General features: G+C 46.2%; 1 protein-coding gene across 3 annotated transcripts in view; it reads right to left on the bottom strand.

Moving 5' to 3' along the window:
• The window catches only part of ZNF609 (zinc finger protein 609), a 182,115-nt gene extending 180,506 nt beyond the window's left edge, over positions 1–1,609 (bottom strand). Inside the window, exon 1 of one of the 3 annotated variants that reach the window (XM_073579524.1) lies at positions 1,523–1,609. The gene's annotated coding sequence lies outside the window, so the exon portion shown is untranslated. Of the gene's footprint in view, positions 1–1,400 lie in introns of all 3 variants that reach the window. The other 2 variants (XM_073579525.1, XM_073579523.1) reach the window with 2 other exon arrangements.
• Positions 1,610–21,237: the final 19,628 nt, after the last annotated feature.

Here is a 21,237-nt window from a genome sequence, read left to right as displayed (position 1 = left end):
CGGCCGGGACTGGCGGCCATACAGTCACCGATAAACTGTGCGCTCGGAAACCTCTATGTATCCCTACAGATCTCACCCCTGGGGGATCTCACAAAGTGCGGCCAGTGAGCGCACCCCTACCTCCGCACACATTCATTTCTATGTAGTTGGTCCCATGTATGATTGTCGGCCATACGAAGGCAGCTTCGGGGGTCAGGTCTGGAAATCCCCTGCCTTCACATGGAAAACTGAGGAGTAGGGAAGACCGAGTACAAATAATCTGAAGTGACCAAACCAATACTGGACTCACACCACTACCGCTGCGCCCGTGACAGGACTCGCACCACTACCGCTGCGCCCGTGACAGGACTCGCACCACTACCGCTGCGCCCGTGACAGGACTCACACCACTGAACCCGTGACCGGACACGCACCACTGCCGCTGAGCCCGTGACCGGACACGCACCACTGCCGCTGAGCCCGTGACCGGACACGCACCACTGCCGCTGAGCCCGTGACCGGACACGCACCACTGCCGCTGAGCCCGTGACCGGACACGCACCACTGCCGCTGAGCCCGTGACCGGACACGCACCACTGCCGCTGAGCCCGTGACCGGACACGCGCCGCTGAGCCCGTGACCGGACTCGCGCCGCTGCGCCCGTGACCGGACTCGCGCCGCTGCGCCCGTGACCGGACTCGCGCCGCTGCGCCCGTGACCGGACTCGCGCCGCTGCGCCCGTGACCGGCTAAATGGACATATCACATTCTGATTAACCGTCTCCGGTAATAAAAATCACCACTGCATAATAGACCTTCTGATGTCCACAGCTGGGAAAAGTGGAATCTGCTGTTCAGTTTCTACTACAGAGCACCCCCTCTTAGCCAACCGCCTGCACGTCCACATGGCACAACATCTATGATCACTACAACCATTACTTGATCTTAAAGGGACAGTCCACCACTGGTGTCGCCAGTCAGGTCCATGTTGTCACACAGGTTTCCCTGAACTACAGTAACACATACATACGGCACGTCCTCGGTGAGCCTGACGTTACTCGGCCCTCATGCCATACATTATAGGACTGTGTGCCGCTTTCTGATAAATTGCTGGTTTGATCTCTTGTGGGCAGCTTTGACGGCCGATAGAAGACATTGATCAGCTGAAATCAGCTCATTTCCTACATGGAGGGGATCCCTGGGCACAGATCCATGCCGGCTCCCCCAGGGCTGCAGTGTGGAGGGCACATGTTCTGGGCACACTGGCACCACTCTCCCATGCTGATGGCTGCAGCGGTACAAGCAGTCCCCCGGGCATTATGTAGGGGAGCAGAGTGGCAGGCAGGCCGGGTATCACTGTGTGATCGCAGCGCCCACAGCACGGACTTCTGCCCCAATATCAGCCCCACTGATCGCACTCACCCCTGCTCCGGCCTCAAGTGTCCTCCATCTTGTCCTATCCCGCACACTTCCCCGGGGACCGGGTCACACGGGGCCCAGGCTCCCCCCCATCCCGTGTCCCTCCCCCCGCACCGTATCCGTACAGCCTGTACTCCAGCTCCAGGCTTCACCGTCCACACAGGCCGCAATCAGATTCGGACCGAGAGGAGGACTGCGCTTCCGGCGCGGCCGGAGACACGCCCACTGATCGGACCAGGGCCCGCCCTTTCCCGCAAAACGTCACCTGACCCTCCCAAGGGCGGGCGCCGTAATCTGACGTCACATCCAAGGATGTCAGCGCGAGGCCGCAGTGAACCTGGAGTGTCACTAGTGAGTGGAGCCATGGCGGCGGCGGCGGCGCGGGGAGCGGGGCACGGACCGTATGTGGCGGCACTGTATGTGCAGCTGATCGGCTGATGACGCCACCGATGGGACGAGTGATCGGAATCTGACCGTTTCTAGGATCATTGGACTTCAGAATGTAGAGCAAGCCTCGTGCGGGAGGTGTGAGCTACTGTCCTCTATCAGCCATGGGGCCTGAAGTCTGTCCACACCTGTGATGTATTGATCTGCAGGGCTGTGTGTCCGGAGTGGTTGGCCAGCACCTTCTCATTAGTGGGGTCTGACCTCAAAGACCCCCGTGTCTGTAAGCTTTCACCTGCCGTACAGGGAGCTGGCACAGGGTGTGTGGCCTGGGGGTCCTGATGGATGATCCCTTTAAGGCTCCCTTCCTAGAGGCGGCCATACATTTGTTCCTGCTGACCCCCGATGTACCTGGACGTTCAGGGATGACCGTGGACCATTAGGCTGCGCGCTCACATCTAGTGGTGGTTTGCCCCCTCGGACATCGCGCTGACCGATAGTGTGATTGATCCACGAACACATCAGCTTTAATTCCAAATGTGTGACCCCGGTCCGTGACCCCGATTACGTCCTGTACTCGTCAGTTTAGGGAATCAGACTCTGCCATTAACAGAGACCCATGAAAAGCGGAAGACAAAGAGTTTCATCCAAGTTTAAAGGGAATAATGTCACCAGGATTTTTGGTAGTAATTGTAGAGCAGCATGACGTAGCGACAGAGACTCTGATTCCAGCAATGTCTTTTACAGGGCTACTTGTGTTTGATAATATCCTGCTGATTAAAACTGTAATTTTATCACTGGGGGACTAGAAACCCCCCTGCCAGGTAGTCATCCATATTCATGAGCTTTACTACCTCACCCCCCCCCCCACAGTGGATTGTCAACTTTCTGCCTATGCACAGCGTACACAGCTCCCAATAAGTGGTGTGGGTGGGGTTATACAGAGCTCCGCGTTGAGAAAACTGCTAGATCCTCAGCAGAGAAAATTTACATCAAAGTTACAGCAAAGAACCCAATAAGTGATGCCGCTGGAATCTTTGCCCCCATTATACTGCTCTCAGATTTTGCAGCAAAAACGTGGTGATGAATTCCCTTTAACTAATCCTGGGCAAAGTGCAGCTGTTCTGGTGTGGACCGGGTTGGCCAAGTGGCTGGATAGATGGGGGGCTGCAGTGCTCCCCAATCAGAAATGTCTAGTTCTTCGGATTCGCTGGATCACTTGCCCATGTGTAGGGTATTGCAGTAGCTCAGGTATCAATGGATACGACCACCAGCGTCCCTTTGTTAGATTAAAGGGAACCTGTCACCAGTTTTGTCATAAAACGGCTAACACTATGACCTCCCCCGCCTGCGGCTCGCCGTCCTCCTTTAATTGACGCCTCGTATCATCCACACTGCTGGGTGAAAACTTGTGCCTGCGCACTATGCTGTTGCCTCCTGCGGGCGCATGCACACTTATGTTTTCGTCTCTGCCCGCAGTAGGGTGAAGCATAGTGCGCTGACGCAAGATTTCATCCGGCAATGTGGATGACGCGAGGTGTCGTCCATGTCAATTAGAGGACGGCAAGCAGGAGCCGGGGGAGAAGGATGGAGAGGCTTGAAACCATTGGACCGGACGGACCCGATCTCCATACAGTGCAGGAGAACTTAATAAGGTTTTTTGGGGGAGTCGGGAGTTATATGAGCACTTATGGAAGGCAGCACAGGCACTGAATAAGGCGGCAGGTCTAGTTATGACAACTGGCAACACGTTCCGCAGAAGCCGCCTGTAGAATGAGCAGGGTACTTCCTTTAGCCACTTCTTGGTTTGATTCCTTAAGTGGTTAATAGAAACCCCAAAAGGCAGAGCAGTTTTTACATTGCTGTATAGATTCATTCTTTTAGTCATTTTTTTTAATCACTTTTTCAATTGGAATCCAGGACTAATCTGCCTAAAAAAGACATTGTGTGCTCATTACCTCAGGGTATGTTCCCACTGAGGGTTTTTTTTTAGGAGTTTTCTAAGCCGAAACTCCAAATCCTCAAAAAGGAGTCTCTGCTCAGTTTTCACTCCAAAAACTCAGCAAAATAAGTGTGTAAGGTGTCGAATATTGGGCTCAAATGCAAAGTGCGATTTGGCTTTTTTTTTTTTGCAAGAGCCACTGAGCCGAAACATTGGACGTTCCCATGATAAAGCATTATTTTGAAAAGCTGATATAATAAAATTTGTAACGCCATATTTGTCACCTTTAAATAGTAGTACTCAAATTTGATGCTAATGGAATAACGAGGACTCTGTGGCCCTGTAGGGAGGAATAGCTTCACCTGATGTCTTATAGGTAGAAAACCTGCAAAAACCAATCAGCAGCTGATTACTGTGCCTGCGATGGCGCGGGCCCCACTAAACATATTCCCGCAGACAAGTCACTCTTAAGAGGTTTAGCTGTGTCTGCCTCTGAGCAGATGTCTCTGCCATATGGTGCCGTAGCCTGCCAAGTAGTGCAGGCCGCTCTCGGGTAGTCTGCTAGCCACGGTTATTTGTTCCTTAATGCTATAAATCTGCCTGTATTGTACTAGTACATTACCGCGCTCTGCCTCCAGCTGCTGACAGAACGGCCACCTTGTAGATTGACAACTCTGTAAGTGACTGATTGCTCGCTCATCGCAGCGACAGTCTTGTACTCTGCTAGGAGAGGATCTTAGGAGAAAACCATAGAATGATTGATGCCATATTACTGAATACAGCAGGATGAATTGTATAGCAATCCAGCTACGGTGGCTTGTGAAAGTATTTTTTCCTCCTTGTCATATGCTTAACTACCTCACAACCTGGAATTTCACTGTTTTGTTTTCTATTTGAGGGTTTTCATCTTTTCTTGTGAAGCACACAACAAATAGGACAAAATAACTGAAAACTTCAGTGTGCATAACTATTCACCTCCTAAAGTCAGTACTTTGTAGAGCCTCCTTTTGAGAGAATTACAGCTGCAAATCACTTTAGATAAGTCTCTGAGCTTTCCACATCTACTCACTGGGATTTTGGCCCATTCCTCAAGGCAAAACTGCTCCAGCTCCTATAAGTTAGATGGTTTCCTCTGGAGAACAGCAATCTTCAAGTCTGACCACAGATTCTCAATTGGATTAAGGTCTGGACTTTGACTAAGCCCCCCCAAAACATTTAGGCTGTGTGCACACAGTGCGTTTTCGCAACGCTTTTTCCCACACAGAAATGGGCTAAAACCGCTAAGGAATCCTTATGCCAGCTAATTCAATGAGAATCCTGAAGTGCTGTGCACATGAGCCATAATTTTCCTTTGAGTATTTGCTGTTTATTTTTTTGCAGCATGTCCATTCTTTGTGCAGATTTTTAGCGTTTTTCACCAATTAACTTTAATTGAGTCAGTCAAATCGGCAGTAAAAGCGCGGGGATGAAAGTGTTTGGCAATTTGCCGAGTTTTTACAGACTTCCTATGGTGTTTTCCATGCTGTCATCGGTGTGACTGCATGGGAAATACCCGCGCTGCGGTTCTGATCGACTGTTACGTTACCACCGATAACTGTTGACGCAGTCAGCGCTGAGGGGCACGCTGTTGAATGTCAGCGTGACCCCCCCCATATGTGACTGTGACCTGCCGTAAAAAGCTTACTGCAGGTGTCAGTTGATGAGACTACTTCTCCCATCAGGCTACATATGTTGTCCATGATAAGTGATAGCAGGAGCCACTGATGGGAGTAGTAGTCTCTCGTCAGCCAGCGCCTGTGCTCAAACTTAAAAAAACAAAACATGTAAAATAAATACATATTGAAATAAAAAAAAATTATACTAGCCTAACACCAAATACCCGATGCCCTTGTCTCCTATAAAAAAAAAAAAATAATAAACCACTAGCTTGGCCCGTGCAAAATTTTCATACGTTGGTCGTCAGGGGCACAGGCAATTTCAGAAAAAGCAAGCTTGTGAAATATAAATGTATTTCATGAGATGATTAACACACAGGTATTTATGTAGATTGGTAATCCAATAAATTGTTTTGATAAGTAGGGGCCAAAAAATGTTTTCCAGTTGAGGTGCCACCTGCAGGTCATTGTGTCTTTCTGCAGGTTTATGAAAATTAATGTTTAAACTGTATTTAGTGATAAAATTGTGAATGTGTGGTTTGTTTGGATCTTTTCTTGTGGAAGGGGGCAAGTTTACCTTTCAAATGGTGTATCATTTGTGTGTGTGGGGCGAATTAATTAGCGAAAAAGCAGGGCATGTTTACAAATGTGTTTGCATATGTGCCTCAACTGCAGTGAAGTGTGCAATCCTCCAATGTGCCTGAAATAGGCTGGGTAAGCACTTGAGCAAGCTGGAAAGATGGCAAATGTTTGGATTTGTTTGTGTGTAAGCAGCTTTGTGGTAGTGTGCTGCCACCTGCAGGTAATTTGACCTTTCAAATGGTGTATCATTTGTTTGTGTGGGTGGAGTATGAATGGAGCAAGTGTGCAATTCAATAGGCAGTGCATGTGTTCAAATGTGTTTGCATATGAGCCTCACCTGCAGTGAAGTGTGCAATCCTCCCAATTTGGATAGAATAGGCTGAGCAAGCAGTTCAGCAAGCTGTAAAGCCCCCAATGCAAATGTTTGCATTTGTTTGTGATGTCTGTAAGCAGCTTTGTGGTAGTGTGCTTTGGGTTACTGTGGTGCCACCTGCAGGCCATTTTTCCTTACTACAGGTTTATGAAAATTAATTTTTAAACTGTGTTTTGTGATCAAATCGTGGATGTATGGTTTGTTTGGCTATTTTCTTGCTGAAGGGGGCAAGTTTACCTTTCAAATGGTGTATAACTTGTGTGTGTGGGTGCAGTATGAACGGAGATACAAAGTAATCACCGAAAAACATTGTTTAGAAATAATAGAATAGATATACTCTCCTGTCCACCGTAGTCCACGTAATCCAGTGTGTCCCACGGCAATATCATTTGTAGAGCTCACATCTCCTGATGTGACTGTTCTAACCGGCCATCTACAGACATGAGCGTCATCGCTCCCGGAGTGTATAGCGCTGAGCTGCCATGTGAGTGGTCACGCGGGTTCATCAGCTGATGAGCTTTGGTGATCTCATGGCACCTCTGCTGCATGAGAGCTTTCTCACACAGCAGTGGTGCTGTGAGATCACCAGAGCTCATCAGCTGATGAATGATGAGCTTCCTCACCGCAGCACAGTGCAGGAGTGATTACACGCTCCTGTGTCAGTGTGTAGCCGGCTGTCCATGAGAGCGGTCACATCAGTGATCCTGCAAAAAAATGGCGGATCCGTTTTTTTACGGAAACCAACGGATTTTGACGGATTTGAAAAAACGGAAGTGTGAAACAGGCCTTAGATTCAATAAAGGAGTCTCATTATTTATTTATTTTTTTTTTAAAAAGGACTTTATTCTAGGTGGGGGTTTTTTAAGATCACTATGGGGTTAGTAATGGGGGCGTCTTATAGACGTCTCACCTTTACTAACCTCTGGGCTTGATGTTACCTGACAATACAAAGGTATCATCAACCCCCCAACCATTAAACACTTGCCACCACTACAGGGCAAGTAGGAAGAGCGAGGCAAAGTGCCAGGTTTGGCGCATCTTATTGATTTGCCATTTCTGGGGTGGCTGAAAGCTGAGGTTTTTAGTATGGAAGGGAGCCAATAACCATGGGCCCTTCCTAGGCTATTAATATCAGTCCACAGCTGTCTGCCTAGCCTTTTCTGGTTAGATTGTATGGAAGGATCCTACGTCAATAAAGGCTAAGTAAACAGCTGTGAGCTGATATTAATAGCCTGAGAACCTTAATGGCTATTGGCTCCTTCCGTGAATATTAACATCAGCCAACAGCGTTCCCTCTGCGGGAGCCTATGCAAATTAATTTTACAAAAAACAATAACAGTTGCTGTTTGGTTCCAGCCTATGTAGGTTCATTCTGTAAACGCTCCTACATAGGCTGGTGAAAATATGTGTGTGTTTATTTAACTATACTTTCCGGATTAGTAATGAGGGTGACTGGCTGACACCTTTACATTACTAAACTTAGGGCTTGGTGTCAATGACAGCTGCTGACACCAAGCCCTAATCCCATTACCCTGATGGCACTACATCAGAATGAAAAAGGTGTTGAAACGAGAAATTACATTACAAAATATTTTTTTCAATTTCTTTAGCTCAAAAAAAGCACTAGTTGCTGTACAAAAACGTAGTAAAAAACACATTTTTGCTGCAAAGAGATGCATAAACCTTTCAGAAGTTTCTGCAAGCTAATGCTCAACATGTTTCCTTTAAACCACTCGAGTGTTACAGTAGCAGTATGCTTTGGGTCATTGCAAAGGCGTGGTTAGGGTTTTGGTTTGGGGAGGGGGGTTGAAAGTGCTGATTGGGCCCCTAACCAGATAACCCTGATTACAACAAGGGCTATGGAGTTGGGGTCCATTTTGGTGGAGTCGGTATAAAATGGAACGACTCCGAAAATATATAATAAATTGGATTCAGTAGTTCAGTGCAGGATGTGATGTAAATGTTTTTATAATTTTGGAAATTTAAAAAGTGTCCTTTAAATGTCTGTTCTATTCCTAATCTAAGGATCTTGACTTTTAGTTGAGATGAATCTGTGCTAGCGACTAATGCTGTGGAGTCGGTAGCTAGTGAAGTTAAGGCGTCTGAGTCTGTTTGGCTTACCGACGGCACATCCCTGATTACAACTAGGGAGGCACATCCTAATTGTAGGTATAAGGGAACCACAGACCCATAGGCCTCCATACAGTATAATGCACTTCCCATAGGCCTCCATACAGTATAATGCAGACAAAAATGGGGAAAGATTCCAGCACAACCATCCAGGGATAAAATGGATTCTTTATTCAAACGTAGTAAAAACATTAAAAGGCGAGGCCTTGTCTATTAATGTTTTAACTATGTTTGAATAAAGAATCCATTGTATCTCTGGATGATTGTGCCGTAATCTTTCCCCATTTTTTGTCTACCTTCTTATGATCACCAGTGAAAACTGCATCCTCAGTTGAAACTGTGGGCCAAATTTACAGCTACACATGTTAAGCACCTTCATCCCTGTATCTCACAGTATAATGCACTCTTCCTAGGCAGTGTGATAGAGCGCCTCACTCATCTGGACACAGAGTTATATCTGCAACACAGTGTCTTTAAGGAAAGGCTTGGTTTATTATATCAGCATAAACCAAGCTTAAAACTAAACAGCCCTCCGGGCAAAAAAACGGCAAAACAAAGAAGCAGTCCTTTTCCTAGCGGGATCAATCCGCTAACAGCAATGTGCACGGTTCAGTTAGAGCACACCACTCCCTTGAGTCCTATATCTCCAGGAACCACTGAACACTGGAAGCTCTGCCAGTAAGCCATTTAAGCCCTGACCTTGTGATTCCATCATGTGACAGATCACATGATTCTGACATCACACAGGTCCTGGCAGTCTTTCAGGAGGGGATACGGGGACATTCTCCCGCTCACTTCATCAATGACTCTGTCACAGCAGACTCTGTATAGTATAATGCACTCCCCATAGGCCTCAATACAGTATAATGCACTTTTCATAGGCAGATTAAATATAGTAGAATGCACTCCCCATTGGTCTCTATACAGTATAATTGACTCCCCATAGTCATACTTTATAGAGTTTAATGCACTCCTCATAGGCCACTATACAGTATAATTGATTCCCCATAGGCAGACTCTATATAGTACAATGCACCCCCTATAGGCCTGTATACAGTATAATGCACTACCCATAGGCAGACTCTATATAGTATAAAGCGCCCCCCATTAAAAAGAAAAAAACAACCTCTTCTCCGCGTTCCCACGCTGCTCCAAGTACGCGTTCATCTCAGGACAGACATAACTTTTACCTTGGTGACCAAAAAGTTCAATTTTGGTCTCATCTGACCACAGCACCTTCCTCCATACATTTGGGGAGTCTCCCACATTTGTTTTGGCAAACTCAAAATGAGCCTTACAATTTGTGTGTAAATAAATACTTTTTTCTGCCCACTCTTCCTTAAAGGCCACCTCTATGGAGTGTACGGCTTATTGTGGTCGTATGGACAGATACTCCAGTCTCTGCTTGGGAACCCTGTAGCTCCTTCAGGGCTATATTTAGTCTCTTGGCTGCCGCTCTGATACTACTTTCCTTGCCCATGCTGAGAGTTTTGGTGGGCGGCCATCTCTTGTTGCTGGTACCATGTTGTTTCCATTTGATGATAATGGATTTGATGGTGCTCCGGGGATCATCAGAGATTGAGATTTTTTTTTTTTTATACCCCAGCCCTGATTTGTACTTCTCAACATCTTTGTCCCTGACTTAGGGTACCGTTACACCTAGCGATGCACCAGCGATCCCGACTAGCGATATGACGCAGTCAGGATCGCTGGTGCATCGCTAGGTGGTCGCTAGTGAGCTGCCACACAGGCAGATCTCACCAGCGACATCGCGGGGGACGAGGATCGCTACTTACCTGTCAGACGTGGCGATCCTGCGTCCTCCCGCCCGTCTCCACGCGTCGCTCGTCGGCGCCACAGGAAGCCCAGTAGGAAGTGGGCGACGAGGAGTGGTCCAGGAGCTTCTCGCGCGATCAGCGATAATCAGCGGGGGAGCCGGTTGGAGGTAAGTATCACATGCAGCGATATCGCTAGCAATATCGCTGCAACGTCACAAAATCGGTGACTTTACAGCGATATTGCTAGCAATATCGCAGTGTGTAACGGGGACTTAATTTGGAGATCTTCTTGGTCTTCATGGTGGTGTTTGGTTAGTGGTGCCTCTTGCTTAATGGTGTTGCCACCTCTGAGGCCTTTCAGAAAAGGTAACTAGACCCCCTCAAGGAATGTATCTAAATTTGTGGTGAGCACCTTGAACTCACAGATGCTTCTCAGAAGTTTGTTACATTGAACTATGAAAAAATATTTTCTGCAAAAATGTTGGTTTTGCCCAAAATTTTTAATTTTCACAAGGGTAACAGAGCAAAATGCACCATACAGTTTGTTGTGTAATTTTTCATGAATACATCGATACCCCATATGTGGTTTCAAACTACTTTTGAGGCACAGTGCAAATCTCAGAAGGAAAGGAGCACCATATCTGAGTTCAGAGTTTGCTGGAATGGTGTCACGATCCATTTTTGGATCTGTGGCAGATCTGGATTCTTAAAACTTTTTTCCTTTCAGGCCATCTGAGGTTAATGTCAGTTTTTTCCCCCGGTGGCCGCTGGTGTAATTACATTGCTGCTGAGTTTGCTGATGCAGGTGGTGACCACACCCACCTTCCTTCATAAGGTCACCTGATACGTCAGCTTACCCTCGGTGTTAGAGGTCATTCTGCCAAGCTGGGAGAAGGAGCTTGCTGGGAGCAGTTGTTATTCAGCTAAGTCTGGTGTTTCATTCTTCCTGTGCAGTGCTTTGCAGTAGGGAGCTAAGTGTAGTTGTCCTTTACTTTGTCTGTCTTGCCTTACCTTGTGTTTTATTAGTGCAGCGGTGGGACCAGTGGCTTCACTTGCCAATTCCTGCTCGGCGACAGGTTAAAAAATCCTGTATAGGGAGATCAGGGCACATCCTTAGGAGAGTTCAGGGGGTGTCCATTTCCCCGTTCCCTATCGCAGGGCCGACCGTTGCAATTGTGTTCCCGGTGTGTTTTTTGTTTTGCTGTTTGGTGACCTACCAATCTTTGGGTCGTGTCGCATTGGTCAGTCACTTCGTGACATTAACACCGATCTTCCCTTTTTTTCTGGTGAGCCGTGGCCCAAATGCAGGCCTTTGACCAACTGCTTCAGACTCTCACCACTGAGTTAAAGGAGCTGCCTGGTGAGGTGGTTCAGCAGCTGCCTGGTGAGGTGGTTCAGCAGCTGCAGCAGTTGGGGTTCTGGGCCTCGGCTCAGGTACAGGCTCAACCAGAACTCAAGATATCTCTCCCTGACAGGTTGTCTGGTGGGAGAGATACATTTTTGGTTTTTCAGGAAGCCTGCAAGTTGTACTTCAGGCCCTGCCCTCATTCAGCAGGGAGTGAGGAACAAGGGGTGGGAATCATATCGCTTCTTAAAGGTGATCCCCAATCCTGGGCCTTCTCCCTGCCGGCCGATTCACCATCTCTACGGTCAGTGGACGAGTTTTTCGCGGCATTGGCACTGGTGTATGGCAATCCTGATGGCGTCTCCCTGGCAGAATCCTGACTCCATAACATCAAGCAGGGGGGCCGGCTTGTTGAGTACTGTTCAGAGTTCAGGAGGTGGGCCACTAACACACGGTGGAATGACTCTGCCCTTAGGATTCATTTTATGCAGGGTCTGTCTCCAAGGTTGTAGGATACTCTGGTGCAGTATGCCGCCCCCAGGTCTTTGGAGGCTGACATATCCCTTGCCATCGGGGTGGATAGACATTTGAGGGAGAGGCATACACCAAATGTGCCCTCTGTAGTCCTTGCTAGGGAGGACACACTGGAGCAGACGGACAAGCCCATGCAGGTGGGAGGAGTTGGTTCCCAAACGGTGTTGCCTGCAGTTCTTCTTGGTGTGGGGGCATGTTTATACTGTGGGCAGACTGGGCATTTTATCGGGTCTGCCCAGCGCGCGCCAAATTATCTGAACCATCTAAGAAGCTGCGTCCCCCTGGTCGCGTGGAGGGAGGCGACCAGGGAGTGTATATTTCCTACATTTCTTCATCTCAGTGTACCTTACATGCTGAGGTGGTTGTTGGTGGGTAACTGAGAATATTCCGGTTCTTGTGGACAGTGGAGCAGGTGTCAATTTGGTGGATGCTCATTTTGTCCAGACCCCATGGCCTGATGAGTAGGACGCTAGCGAGACCCCTAAGCATCCAGGCCGTTGACTCTGTTGCACTCAGCCAGGTTGAGGGTTACCCAAGTCGTAGACAATATACATCTGCTGATAGGGGCTTGTCATGAAGAGTCCCTGTCATACTACGTCTTGGAGGGTATGCCATCTCCCATGGTCTTAGGACTCCATTTGTTGAAACAACACAACCCGGTCATAGATTGGCGGTCCAGGGAAGTAGTCAACTGGGGTCAATTGTGTAAGGACTGCTGCCCGGGAGCTACGATCTCTGCCGTCCTTCTGCAACCTTCCCCATCTTTGGTCGGGGCAGCAGAGGTGCTGCCAGGGAGTAGGGGCAAAACTCTACCCTCATTACAAGCTAACCCTGTGTGTGTCTTCTTAGGAGGAGGGGTCAGGGGAAGGTGGTGGATCCCTCTGCATAGTGGGGGTGTGAGTTTGGTGACACAGGGGGACACCTCTGTTGTCGGTTCTGTAATAAGTTCACCATCTTGTGGCAGACGCATGTGTGGAAATAAACGTTCAGGTCCGGACCTGTGTGTGAACGAGTACGTGTGGGTGTCCACCAAAAACATTGGGTGGAAGTGTGGTACTGGAATCTGGAGTTCTAGGGTAATTGGGCCATATCGGGTGTCTGTCATTCTCAGCCCGGGGACATACCAGCTGAAGTTACCCCCAGTAATGCCCGTACACAGCTCATTCCACAGGTCGGCGCTCTGGAGATTTGTGGCGCCTCCGGAGCCTACGTTGTCATCTCCCTCGTACTGCGTTCGCCGTAAACCTGAGGGTCAGGCGATTGCCGAGGTGAACTCTGGAGGATCGAGGCATCCTCATCATAGGTTGTTTACTGGTGAGGTCCGGTCTTGAGGGTCCAGAGGCCCCTTATTGAAGGGGAGGTACTGTCACGATCCATTTTTGGATCTGTGACAGATCTAGATTCTCACATTAAAACTTTTTTCCTTTCAGGCCATCGGCGGTTAATGTCAGTTTTTTCCCACGGTGGCCGCTGGTGTAATTACATTGCTGCTGAGTTTGCTGATGCAGGTGGTGACCACTCCCACTTTCCTTCAAAGTGTCACCTGATGCATCAGCTAACCGTCGGTGTTAGAGGTCATTCTGCAATGACCAAGCTGGGAGAAGGAGCTTGCTGGAAGCAGTTGTTCTTCAGCTGAGTCCGGTGGATCTGGTTTTTCTTTCCTCCTGTGCACAGAGCTAAGTGTTGTTTTCCTTTACCTTGTCTGTCTTACCTTGTGTTGTATTAGTGCAGCGGTGGTACAAGTGTCTTCACTTGTCAATTCCCTACTTAGGGATAGGTGCAGGGCAAGTGAGGGCTTAGGTATCCTGCTTGGCGACAGGTTGAGAAAACCTGTATAGGGACGTCGGGGAGATCAGGGCACATCCTTAGGAGAGTGCAGGAGGTGTCCATTTTCCTATCACAGGGCCCACCGTTGTAATTGTGTCCCCTGGAGTGTTTTTTGTTTTGCTGTTTGGTGACTGACCAATCTTTGGGTTGTGTCGTATTGGTCAGTCACTTCATGACAAATGGTTTGAGGGTGCCATGTCCCACTGGCGGAGCCCCTGAGGTGTCAGAATAGCAGAAATCCCCCCCTCATAAGTGACATCACTTTACAAACGATGCTTCTCAATGCATTAATCTAGGTGTGCAGTGAGTATGTTGACACCACATGTGCCTCACAGAAATTTATAGCACTGGGCGGTGAAAAAAGAATTGCATTTTTACCTCTTACATTTTGTTTTAGCCCAAAATTTTTAAGTTTTATAAGGGCTAATTGGAAAAAAAAGGCACTCTCAGCTTATGTAATTTCTGCTGAGTACGCCAATACCATACATGTAATTGGAAACTACTTTTGAGGCACAGTGGAAAGCTCAGAAGGGAAGGAGCACCATATTAGGCTACTTTCACACTAGCGTCGTGCGACGCACGTCGCAATGCGTCGTTTTGAAGAAAAAACGCATCCTGCAAAGTTGCCCGCAGGATGCGTTTTTTCTCCATAGACTAACATTTGCGACGCATGCATCGTGTTTTGGCGACCGCGACGCACAAAAAAAGTTACATGTAACGTTTTTTTGTGCGTCGTCTCCGCCATTTTCGACCACGCATGTGTGGCTGAAACTCCACCCCCTCCTCCCCGGACATGACAATGGGGCAGCGGATGCGATGAAAAACTGCATCCGCTGCCCCCGTTGTGCACGCCTTTCACAGTGTGCGACGGTACGTCGCCGCTAATGTGAAAGTAGCCTTAGAGTGCTGATTTTACTATTATGCTTTGAGGGTGCTAAGACCAACAGGGAGAGTGGACTTTAATAGGCCTAGAGATAGGAAACTCCCTAAAAGTGATACCATTTTAAAAATCGCACACCTCAAATACTTTAATACTGTAGCCGGGAAACTTTTTATTCCTTCAGCTTCTACACAGGAATTAATGCAAAGTGGAATGAAAAATTTTACCCCTAAAATCTTGCTTTAGCCCCAAATTTCTAACATTTACAAGAGGTAACACCAAAGAGGACCCCAAAGTTTCTTACGAGTGCGGCGATACCCCACATATAGGCAAAAAGTTTGGACAAATGGCAGGGCTCGGAACGGAATAGCAATACTTGAAAGAGATTTGCAGGGCCCATACGACGCCCAAACAGCAGAAAACCTCCACAACTAACCCCCATTTTGGAAGTTGCACCCGTCAAGAATTTTATCCAGGGGTATAGTGAGAATTGTGAACCCAAAAGTACAACAGAGAATTTGATAACATTAGGTTATCATATTGAATGTCATCACTAGTGTTGAACGCGTGTTTGCTAGTTGAGTTTGCATCGGGTGCTCGGGTATGCATCAAGTATCACGCATTCTCGAGTGACATACTTGAGTCCCCGCCACACGTTTTGCATCTTTTAGACACCAAAAAAAAATTTAGGGATTGCCCGTGTATGGCAGGCAATCTCCTGCATGTGTCTTTTGTCTGTCTAATAGCCACTAAACATGCAGGGCGGAGACCCGCGATCCTTGGTGCATACCCGAGCACCACTTGCACTCAACTAGACCCTATCACAGTGATCAAAAGAAACCAATTTAAAATAAAACCCTATTGCTGGGTAGCAGGTCTCAGCAAGAGCATTGCGCATGCACCCGACGTTTTTTTTTTTTTTTTCATGGAAAAGAGGTAGGGGATGGAGCAGGAGCGCCAGTGGGATGGCGAAGGCATCGGGGAGAACTTAAGGACAACATTTCTCTGTGCTCGGACATGTATATCACATTAGGAGAGAAATCTTTTTAGCCCCTCCCCAACATGCGCTGTTGGAGCTACGTTCCTGCAAATTGCCATATACATATGGCGTGATGATCGCGCAGGCTCATGCTGATTACCGCTGAAATCAAATGCAGGAGACATCTGACATCCTGCAGTAACGCCCACAATTGGTACTAGGCACAGATTGCGGGCTTTTAACCCCTCTGATGTTGCTGTGACAGCGACATTGCAAAGTGAGGGAGCTCCCTCTGTGCTCTCACCGACACAACGCGGTTGCATTGTACCGATGGTCTCTATGGTGGCTCCAGGGATGGTGGACAGAAGTACTGCAGAGTATAAGATCAGTGATCTGTCAGTGCAGAAATGATGTCCCATCCTGGGACAATGTAAAAAAAAAAATTATAAAAAAATTGTAAAAATGTATTTAAAAAAAAAAAATAAGGAACAAAAATATTAATCCAATAAATACATTTATGTAAAAAAATAAAGCATGAAAAAAAGTATACATATTTGGTATTGCCACGTCTGGAACGACACGACCTATAAAACTGTCCCACTAGTTAACCCTTTCAGTGAACACCATTAAAGAGAGGCAAAAAACGTTGCTTTAACATCATTCTACCATACAAAAAGTGGCGTACAATGTCATCAAAAAGACTAATGTAAATAAAAATTGTATCTCTGAAAACGTCATCTTGTCCCGCAAAAATCAAGCCACCATACAGCGGAAAAAAAAAAAAAAGGGTTATAGCTCTCAGAATAAAGCGATGCAAGAATTTTTTTTTTTTATATATATATATATATATATATATATATATATATATATATATATATATATATGCGCCAAAGCATAAAAAAAAAAGTGGTACCGCTGTAATCGTACTGACCCGAAGAAAAAAATTGCCTCATCATTTTTACCACAGCTTGCATGGTATAGAAAAAAAATCCTGAATTGCTGGGTTTTGTTCATTCTGCCTCCCAAAAATTGGATTAGAAAGCGATCAAAAAAAGTCATATGCCCAAAAATGGTACAAATAAAAACTTCAACTCATTTTGCAAAAATACAGCCATCACATGACTGTTGGCCGAAATATTAAAAAATCATTGCTCTCAAAATATGGGAATGCAAAAACTTGTTTTTGAAACAAAAAGCGTCTTTTAGTGTGTGACAGCAGCCAAACATAAAACAATATAAATCTGCTATCGCTGTAATTGCACCGACTCGAAGAATAAAGTCGCCTAATCACTTAACGCACAAAGAACGGCATAAAAAATGGAATAAAACCAATTCTTCACCTGCTGTTGATTTTTTCATTCTGTCTCCCAAAAATCGCAGTAAGGTTCGGCACATATTTATCCTGCACTCTGTATTGAGCACTTACACCGTGGATTCCGGGTAAATCTCTGAAATACGTGATTCAGACAGAACCTGAGGCAGATGGAGGCGTTGTGAACGCCGTCTGACCTGTGACCCGGCAGCGTCCGTCTTTTTAAGCGTGCACAAAAGCGCGGTCGACCACAATTTTGTTCACTTCTGAAAAGGAGACCGCTGAACAGAGACCAGATGGAGTCCAGAAAACTCTACTGCCTCATTATAGCGAGTGGATCCCTTGGGAGTTTCATCTGAATCGCGTCACTCGGAGATTAGGGGTATGTGCACACCTTGCAGATTCATGTGCGGAATCCGCAGGTCAAAATGCCTGTGTTTTACCTGCGGATTTTGTGCAGATTTGGTCAGCGTTTTTACACCTGCGGATTCCTATAATGGAATGGGTGTAAAAACTCTGCGGAATCCACACAAAGAATTGACATGCTGTGGAAAATAAACCACGTGGAATTTTCCGCAGCATGTGCACAGTGGTTTTTATTTTCCATTGCCTAACATTGTTCTGTACATCACTTGCAAATCAGCGTGGATCCGCAGGGCCAAATCCGCTGCGGATCCGCACACGAATGCGCAACATACAGTATGCACATACCCTTCGAAGGAAAAAGGTGTGTCCAAACTTTTGGTCTGTACTGTATGCACAAACCCTTCGAAGGAATCTCCAATATAAGTGCTTAGAATGGTGAATAAATGTGATTCCAAATGTTATGTAAACTGTTCCCAACAAAAGCTTGGAATCAGTCCACAAAAAAAAGCAAGTCCCCACTCATGTCCATCATCTGTTAACAGAAATATACGGTAGGTGTCTTCCTTGTTCTGGTAGTGGAAAGGCTCTATAATAGGCTCCTTGCCCCCCTTTCCTCAATGAAATTCAGCAAATTCTGAGCTCCCAGATTCAAATGCCCACTCTCGCTTCTGAGCCCCACAGTGTGCCTAAACCACAATTGGTGTTTCTGTAGCAATGAGAGCCAGCCTAATTTACGAGTGCATATCTCCAGAAGCATGAGCTGGGCACTACAATGGCAGTTTGCAATTTTCACTTCGCTACATCTATTGCTGCTTGTTTCTGGAAAACACCCATGGAGTCAAAATGGGGTCACTTGAGAGGGGTAATTCTGCTTTTCTAGCACTAAGGCTAGTTTCACACTAGCGTATTTTACATGCAGCGCACGGCACCGCTAAGCCTCACCCCCTGCCCGCTCCGTCCGGTCATCTCCTCCTACTATCGCACACGGCCGCATGCGATCTGCGCACTATCTTTAGCATAGGGTGCGCTGGCCGTGCGCTAGTAGGATTTTTGCGTGCGCTGCACACTTTTGAAGGTTCGCCGAGCGTGCCAAAATGCAACATGGTGCGTTCGGCGCACCTTCAAAAGTGTGCAGCGCACGCAAAAAGCCTACTAGTGCACGGTCTGCTCACCCTATGCTAAAGATAGGGTGCACAGATCGCATGCGGCCGTGTGCAATAGTAGATGACGGGGCGGGCAGGGCTTAGCGGCGCCGTGCACTGCATGTAAAGTACGCTAGTGTGAAACTAGCCTTAGGGACTCTGTATGTGGAGTCCCCAGACTATTCTAGGAAAATTTGCGCTCCAGGAGCCAAAAAGCTCTTCGTCACTATCGGGTCACACCATGTAGCTAAGTAGTACTGTACAGCCATATATAGGGTATCTACATTCAGAAGAAATTGTGGGACACATTTTGGTGCCATTTTTACCCATTTCCCAATGTGAAAATATAAAATCTGAGGCGAAAACATTTTTGTGGTAAAAACGTAATTATTTTTTCTTCACTACCCAATGATATAAAATTCTGTGACACACTTGTAGTATCAATATGATCACTGCACCCCTAGATGAATTCATTGAGGTGCAGTTTGTAAAATGGGGTCACTTATGGGGGGGGGGGTTTGCCGTTCTGGCACGTCAGTGGCTCTACCAATGTGACATGGCACCCTCAAACCATTCCAGCAAACTCTGAACTTCAATATGGCGCTTCTTTCCTTTTGAGCTTTGTACTGTGGCTCAAGCCTTGTTTTTAATCACAAATACATGTACTCAGGAGAAATTGCACAAAGCATTTTCGGGTCCATTTTTTCTTGCTATCTTTGTGAAAATGAAAAAAATTGGGGCTAAAACAACATTTTTGTTGGAAAAATATATAAATTTTTTTATTTTCACAGATCAACGTTGTAAATTCAAGGGGCTCACCTCATATCTACATAAAATTCTTTGAGGGGTTTAGTTTCCAAAATGGGGTTTCTAATGTTTAGGCTCTCCAACCATGACATGACACCCGCAGAACATTCCATCAAAATTGCGAAACGTCACTCCATCAATTTCTGAGCCCTGCAGTGTGCCCAAACAGTTTTCTTCCATATATTGGGTATTGGAATACTCAGGAGAAATTACACAACAAATTTTATGGTGCATTTTCTCCTGTTAACCTTGTAAAAATGAAAAAGTTGGGGCTAAAAACATTTTTGTGGGGCTCATTGCTATAAACTTCTGTGAAACACATGGAGGTTCAAGGTGCTCACCACACATCTAGATAAGTTCTTTGAGGGGTTAAGTTTTCAAAATAGGGTAACTTGTGGGGGTTTCCACTCTTTAGACACATCAGAGTCTCTTCAAATGTGACACGGTGTCCGCTAATTCCAGTAAATTTTGCAATCAAAAAGGTCAAATGGGACCGCTTTCCTTCCGTGCCCAAACAGTAATTTTCCCTCACATATGTGGTATCGGTGTGCTTAAGAGTAATTGCACAACAAGTTTTGTGGTCCATTATATCCTGTTAGCCTTGTGGAAAAAAAATAATTGGGGTCTAAAGTAAAATTTTTGTGAAAAAAATTAAATGTTCATTTTTTTTCATTCCATGTTCCATTTATTACTGTGCAGCACCTAAAGAGTTAATGAACTTCTTGAAAGTGGTTTTGAGCACTTTGAGGGGCAGTTTATATAATGGTGTCAATTTGGGGTATTTTCTGTCACGTAGGCCCCTCAGTCACTTCAAATGTGAAAAAAAATGTAAAAATTTCTGTTCAACTGTTAACCCTTAGGACCTCTTAATAAAAAAGAATGCTAAAAAAATTGCACTGATGTAAATTAGACATGTAGGAAATGTTATTTATTAACTGTTTTGAGTGATATATCTTTGATATAAGGGTATAACAATTTAAATTTTGAAAATTGCAAACATTTTCGCCAAATTTCCGATATTTTTACAAATAAACGCGTCATATTTAAGAAATGTTACCACTATCATGAAGTATAATATGTCATGAGAAAATCTCCATCACTAGGATTCATTGAAGCATTCCAGAGTTATTACCTCATCAAGTAACACTAGTCATAAATGAAAAACTTGGCCTGGTCAGGAAGGTGAAAACAGGCTTGGGTGTGAAGGGATTAATAGCGGGCATACTTTTTTCTTTTTAATGTGATAGGGGACTTGAAAATCCAGCCCCGATTGTGTTCTTCAGTGTCTCAGCTACCCCTGGTAGCTGAAACCCCAGAAATATCCAAAATCTGGGTGGTGCTGTACCCTCATTCCCCATCACGATTTTAAAACTGCGAAGAGGGAATAAGGCCTCTTAGCAGCCACCGTTTTAATGCCTATTGGCAGACGGTAGGGATTAAAATACCCCATTAGGCCTGTTTCACACTTCAGTTTTTTCTTGTCAGTTAAAATCCGCCAAAATGGTGGAAAGCGGATCCGTTGGTAACTGAAGTTAACGGATGGCAGCGGACCGGTTTTTTGACGGATCCGTTGGCTGAAGAATTTTATAGGAACCGCAGTCCGGGGACGAGAGAGAATTTTTACCGTCCGCCAGAAATTATTTCAGGGTTAAATTTCCGGCTGAGATCATTCCTCCGGGCATGCACAGTACAGAAACGCGGATCCTTCGGTCATAAAAACGTTACAAGCTCTGTCCGGGCAAGTCGGCGGATGCCAAAAAATTGGCGGATCCGCAAAAAAACCGATCCGACGGATAGCCAAGAT

Source organism: Dendrobates tinctorius, unplaced genomic scaffold (assembly GCF_039654945.1).
Source record: "Dendrobates tinctorius isolate UK_male_01 unplaced genomic scaffold, ASM3965494v1 ptg000062l, whole genome shotgun sequence".
Taxonomy (NCBI): Eukaryota; Metazoa; Chordata; class Amphibia; order Anura; family Dendrobatidae; genus Dendrobates; species Dendrobates tinctorius.
This window is presented reverse-complemented; position numbering and strand designations above follow the sequence as displayed.